The following is a 4,959-nucleotide window of genomic DNA, read 5'->3' as shown; positions in this document are numbered from 1 at the left end:
GGCTGATTTTTTGATTTATTGTAGAGATGAGGTCTTGCTGCCCAGGCGGGTCTCGAACCCGCGGGCTCAGGCAATCCACTCACCTCAGCCTCCCAAAGGCGCGGGATTACAGGCTGAGCCACTGAGCCCGGTTTGTTGCTCAGTTCTTAATAATAAGAATGCCTCCAAATCTACCATGGCAGATGCTCTGATGTCCAAGGCAAATACAGACACTGTATGGGAAGAACAGGTAGGGAAGGAAAGGGGTACCAAGAGACTCAGATCATGAGAGGGAGGCACTGGCTACCACACAGCACATCCTCCAGACTCAGTGACCACTGGACACTTCATTTCATCTGTCTTGGGAAGGTAAACAACTGGATCCCCACAGACAACCAGTCTAAGACTAGGAGTCAACAAGAAAATTCTATATAAATGACTTCCAGCATTCAGTTAATTTACCAGCCAGAGAACCCAAACATGCTAATGAAGTTGACTTTCTTTTTTTTTTGAGTTGGAGTCTTACTCTGTCGCCCAGACTGGAAGTGCAGTGGCCACTCCCAGCCACCGCAGCCTCGACCTGCTGGGCTCCGGCGATCCTTCTGCCTCAGCCTTCCAAGTAGCCGGAATTACAGGCATGCGCTACCATGCCCAGCTAGTTTTTTTAAATTTATTATAGAGATGAGGTTTCGCTGCCCAGGTGGGTCTCGAACCCGCGGGCTCAGGCAATTCACTCACCTCAGCCTCCCAAAGGCGCGGGATTACAGGCTGAGCCTGGCTGAAGTTGACTTTCATGTCAGATGGTTTCCAGGGCATTAAAGCAATTCTCTCAGTATGTTCTCCAAGAAAGCCACAAAACCAAGAAGCCAGTGGTCCTAAGCATTTCATTTTCTGCTTCTCTGTGAAAACACATAAGACAAATACCTAATTTCAGTTCAAACTCATTTCCCTTTTATTAAAGTCCAAATTACCATTACATAGTTTGGTACTCAATAAAGGAAAACTTGTTCAAATAAGGTAATATGTTATCATCAGTATTTCCAGGTAACTGTTTACAATCAAGTAGCAATATCAATAAATCCTTGGGAAGCACATCTGTAAGAAAAAACACAAAGAATTAGCCAGGAAAGAATAAAATGGCAGAAATCTTTATACAACCTTTAACGCTACAGTCCAAGGAAATCATTGTCTTTGTGTAGCCCTTTCTGCTCTTACTTAATCCTGCCTACAGTCAACTCACAGGGGAATAGTTTTGTGACTTTTTCATGATTTATACCACTAGCACTTACTAGGGTAGTCTTCTTTTCCAATCAGAATAGTAGTTGCCCCTTAAAAAAAATTCGGGGCAACCCCTGGGGTCCCCTCCCACTGTGGGAGCTTTTCTGTCCTCTCAATAAATCCTGCTTTCTCACTTTCCAAAACAAATTTTTTTGGCCAGGTGCAGTGGCTCATGACTATAATCCTGGTACTTTGGGAGGCCAAGGTGAGAGGACTGCCTGAACCCACAGGTTCGACACCAGCCAGGGCAACTTGGCGAGACCTCATCTCTACAATAAACCAAAAAAACTAGCCAGGAGTGGTGGCATGTGTCTGTAGTTCCAACTACTTGGAAGGCTGAGGCGGAAAGATCAAGGCTGCAGTGGTTGTGAGCATGGCACTGCGCTCTAGCCTGGGTGACAGAGTAAGACTCTGACTAAAAAAAAATATATTTTTAAGGCAGGTATGGTGTTTCATGCCTGTAATCCCAGCACTCTGGGAGGCCAGGCGAGAGGACTGTCTGAGTGGAGGAGTTCAAGACCAGCCTGTAGTCCCAGCTACTTGGAAGGCTGAGGCACAAGGATGGCCCAAGACCAGCAGGTCAAGGCTACAGGAGCCATGACCATGCCACTGTACTCCAGTCTGGGCAACAAAGTGAGACTCCAACTCACAAAAAAAAAAAACAAAAAAAATCTGCCCCCTGGAAGCAAAATGACATTAAAAAAAATAAGTTACTGTAGATAAAATATATTCTATATAACAAAGATCTTCTGGATCCTTTGGTATAATATTTGACAAAATGAAAATTAACCCCAAGAGTTTAAAGAACCTTTTAGAAGCCCATTATGGAATATGAACCACCAATAAGAGCTTCAAAAATGTAACAAAGAAATTCTCCATTATGAACTTATGAACAGAAATTTTTACTAACACAAAAACCTTTCCATGTATTATAAAGATGAGCTATCTGACTTAAGGGAAGTTGTGCTGGTGATGGGATGAACAAAGAGAAAACGAAAAGATCACTGCTAGGCTGGGCTCGGTGGCTCAGCCTGTAATCCCAGCACTTTGGGAGGCCGAGGCGAGAGGACTGCCTGAGCCCATGGGTTTGAGACCCGCCCGGTCAACTTGGGAAGACCTCATCTCTACAGTAAATCAAAAAACTAGCCGGGTGTGGTAGCGCACGCCTGTAGTTCCAGCTACTTGGAAGGTTGAAGCGGAAGGGTCGCCAGAGCCCAGCAGGTTGAGGCTGCGGTGACTGGAAGCATGCCACTGCACTCCAGTCTGGGCAACAGAGTGAGACTCCAACTCAAAAAAAAAAAAAAAAGAGATCTCAAAAATAGATTACAAAACAGGCATTTTTCTGCTCAGTTTTTCTGTAGGAAGACTGAATGTAGAAATTCCTTGAATTCTGAATTTCAAAGCTAAGTTTTTCTATAGGTCTTTACTAACAGTACCCTAACCAGGTTCACTAGTCTTTACCATGTAAGGGATTTTATATTAGCTCCTTAAATAATTTTGGATTCTTTTTTTTTAAAGTCAGTCTCACTCTGTCATCCAGGCTGGAATGCAGTGGCACACTCACAGCCACTGCAGCCTTAACCTGTTGGGCTCGAGATCCTTCCACCTCAGCCTTCTAAGTGACTGGAACTACAAGGCGTGTGCCACAAGGCCTGGCTAATTTTTTCATTTATTGTAGAAACCAGGTCTCACCAAGTTGCCCAGGCTGGTCTCAATTCCTGGGCTCAGGCAATCCTCTTGCCTAAGCCTCCAAAAGTGCTGGGATTACAGGTATGAGTCACTGCACCCGGCATGGATCCATTTTTATTGAAACTTTTTTTTTTTTTGAATTGGAGTCTCACTCTGTCACCCAGACTGGAGTGCAGTGGCTGCTCCTGGCCACCGCAGTCTTGACCTGCTGGGCTCCGGCGATCCTTCCGCTTCAGCCTTCCAAGAAGCCGGAATTACAGGCATGCGCTACCACGCCCGGCTGATTTTTTGTAGAGATGAGATTTATTGTAGAGATGAGGTCTCGCTGCCCAGGCGGGTCTCGAACCCGTGGACTCAGGCAATCCACTCACCTCAGCCTCCCAAAGGCAAGGGATTACAGGTTGAGCCACCGAGCCCGGCTTATTGAAACTTTTATAAGAGTTTAGTTCTAACTTTTTATAATCAAGTAAAAAGTTATTTGTATTATTTTTTGAGTTGGAGTCTCACTTTTGTCTCCCAGGCTAGAGTACAGCAGCATGCTCACAGTCACCACAGCCTCGACCTCCTGGGCTTAGGTGATCCTTCCACTTCATCCTTCCAAGTAGCTGAAACTAGAGACTCCCGCGACCACACCCAGCTTGTTCTACCTTTTAAAAATAAGCTTCCGGCCGGGCTCAAGTGGCTCAGCCTGTAATCCCAGCACTCTGGGAGGCTGAGGCAAGTGGATTGCCTGAGCCCGCAGGTTTGAGACCAGCCCAGGCAACATGGCGAGACCTCATCTCTACAATTAAAAACAAAAAATTAGCATGCGTGGTAGCATGCACCTGTAGTTCCAGTTACTTGAAAGGCTGAGGTGGAAGGATTACCAGAGCCCAGCAGGTCAACACTGGGGTGGCTGTAAGCGTGCCACTGCACTCTAGCCTGGGAGACAGAGTGAGACTTCGACTCAAAAAAACTAAAACCAAAACCAAAACAACAAGCTTACTGCCAGGTTCAGTGGCTCAAGCCTGTATTCCCAGCATTTTGGTAGGCGGAGGTGAGAAGACTGCCTGAGCTCAGGGTTTCAAGACCAGCCCAGGCAACTTGGTGAGACCTCGTCTCTCCAATAAATCAAAAAATTAGTCAGGCATGGTAGCATGTGCCTGTAGTACTAGCTACTTGAAAGACTGAGGTGGAAGGATTGCCTGAGCCCAGCAGGTCAAGGTTGCGGTGGCCACGGGCATGCCTAATTTTAATATATTATAGAGATGAGGTTTCACCAAGTTGCCTGTGCTGGCCTCAAACCCTGGACTCAGGGAATCCTGCCTCCGCCTCCCAAAGTGCTGGGATTACAGGTGTGAGCCACCGCACCCGGCTATGAGTTAATATTTATGGAACATTTGAAACAGTGGCTAGGCATGGCAGGAGGATCACTTGAGTTTAGGAGTTCAAGACCAGCCTGGGCAACATAGTGAGACCTCATTGTTACAAAACAAATAAAAAAATAAAAAAAATCAGCCGGGCATGGTGGCACATGCCTATAGTTCCAGGTACTTGGGAGGCTGAGGCAGGAGGATCGCCTCAGTACAGGAGGTCGAGCCTGTAGTGAGCCACGGTTGTGCCACTGCACTCCAGCCTGGACAACAGAGTGAGACCCTGACTCGAACAACAACAACAACTACAACAACAAAAATACAGTGCCTAGCACTATAAGAGCTATATTCACTATGCATGTTTGTTAAATACAATAAAAATACTGGGGAATATATATAAATGTTGTTTTACAAAGGATCTTCCCTGCTCACTGTTTAGACAATCCTGTGACTGTTTTTATTACCTAATTTGTTTTTCTACAGAGAATAAGGGACCTAATACATTTCATTATTAAACAGTAGATATTTACTTTACCATTAAATTCTAACTTGGGGGCCACTGCCTTGCTAGACTCTGGTGTGGCCATGTGCTCTTTGAGCTATGGCTGTTGCCAAGCTTCCTGGCTTTGGCCCCCGCCCCTAGCTTTTTTTTTTTTTTTTT

At 45.7% G+C, this 4,959-nt stretch overlaps 1 protein-coding gene across 1 annotated transcript in view; it reads right to left on the bottom strand.

Moving 5' to 3' along the window:
- Positions 1-907: 907 nt before the first annotated feature.
- Positions 908-4,959, bottom strand: part of LOC103266568 (cytochrome c oxidase subunit 5A, mitochondrial) — a 15,678-nt gene continuing 11,626 nt past the window's right edge. Inside the window, exon 5 of the mRNA XM_008064207.1 lies at positions 908-1,074. The gene's annotated coding sequence lies outside the window, so the exon portion shown is untranslated. The remainder of the gene's footprint in view (positions 1,075-4,959) is intronic.

The sequence above is a fragment of the Carlito syrichta genome, unplaced genomic scaffold, assembly GCF_000164805.1.
Source record: "Carlito syrichta isolate Samal-C Ts95f unplaced genomic scaffold, Tarsius_syrichta-2.0.1 Scaffold307224, whole genome shotgun sequence".
In the NCBI taxonomy this organism is placed as follows: domain Eukaryota; kingdom Metazoa; phylum Chordata; class Mammalia; order Primates; family Tarsiidae; genus Carlito; species Carlito syrichta.
Note: the sequence above shows the minus strand (reverse complement) of the source record. Positions and strands in the feature narration are given on the sequence as shown.